Here is a 1,455-nt window from a genome sequence, read left to right on the forward strand (position 1 = left end):
AGATTAATTTGGGTGGATTTCAGCATTGTCCTAGATGGAGGTTGCAAACGTATTTGTTACAAGACCCAGCATTTATTACATTTATGGAGAATTGTATTGATAAATATTTTGAACTAAATACGAATGAAACTACAGCCAGTATTAGATGGGAAGCATTTAAGGCGTACATAAGAGGAGAGATTATTAGTTATACAAGTGCTAAAGCCAAACAACATAATCAGGAATTACAAATATTAGAAGATCAAATTAAAAAAGTTGAAATTGAAATTAATATTGATAATAATCCTGAAAAATTACATAACCTGTCTGTCATGAGAGCTAACTATGATAAATTAACATCTGATAAAGTGGCAAAAAGCTTAATGTGGACTAAACAAACATATTATGATCAGGGGGAAAAAGCAGGTAAGCTATTGGCCTGGAGGATAAAGAAAATGCAATCTGAAAGAACAATTAACTCTATAAAGCTGAAATCTGGTAATTTAACTATAGACCCAATAGAGATAAATAATCATTTTAGAGATTTCTATCAACAGTTATACAAATCAGAATATAAAGCAAATAATAAAACAGTTCAGAAATCGTTTCTTGACCAGCTGCAATTTCAGACTATATCAGAGGATGAGAAAATGGTATTAGACGGCCCCTTAACAATAGAATATATTAGTGAAGCTATAGAGGATATTAACAGCGGTAAAGCACCAGGCCCAGATGGGCTTCCAATAGAGTTTTACAGAACATTTAAAAGACAGCTTTTAAAACCATTACTTGCCATGTATGAGGAATCATTAATTACTGGAAAGCTCCCAGATTCATTAAGACTAGCTATAATAACTTTAATATTAAAACCAAATAAGCCTCCAACTGAATGCTCGTCATACAGACCTATTAGTTTAATGGGATGTGATACAAAAATACTTTGTAAAGCACTTGCTAGAAGATTAGACAAATATCTTCCCCAATTAATTATTGATGATCAACAAGGCTTTGTACAAAAAAGACAAGGTTATCATAACATCAGAAGGGTCTTGAATATATTACATGAGAGACATAATGAAAAAGACACCGTAATGTTATCAGTAGATGCGTGCCAAGCATTCGATAGGATAGAATGGGACTATCTCTTTGATGTTCTTTCAAGATTTGGATTAGGCAAAACTTTTCTTAAATGGACTCGGCTATTATACACGGACCCGGCTGTTGAGGTACTAACTAATAACATCATCTCAAGGTCATTCAATCTGCAGCGATCCACCCGTCAAGGGTGCCCTCTGTCCCCACTGTTGTTCGTGTTGGCAGTCGAACCCCTAGCTATGGCAGTGAGAGTACATAAAGGAATATCAGGCATTACAATTGGGGACAAGGATCATCGTATTTCTTTATTTGCAGATGATATTATATTTTTTCTTACTAATGTAAAAAGTAGTATTCCCAATTTGATGAGACTAATCAAAA

The sequence above is a fragment of the Sinocyclocheilus rhinocerous genome, unplaced genomic scaffold (assembly GCF_001515625.1).
Source record: "Sinocyclocheilus rhinocerous isolate Xijiao unplaced genomic scaffold, SAMN03320098_v1.1 scaffold2665, whole genome shotgun sequence".
In the NCBI taxonomy this organism is placed as follows: Eukaryota; Metazoa; Chordata; class Actinopteri; order Cypriniformes; family Cyprinidae; genus Sinocyclocheilus; species Sinocyclocheilus rhinocerous.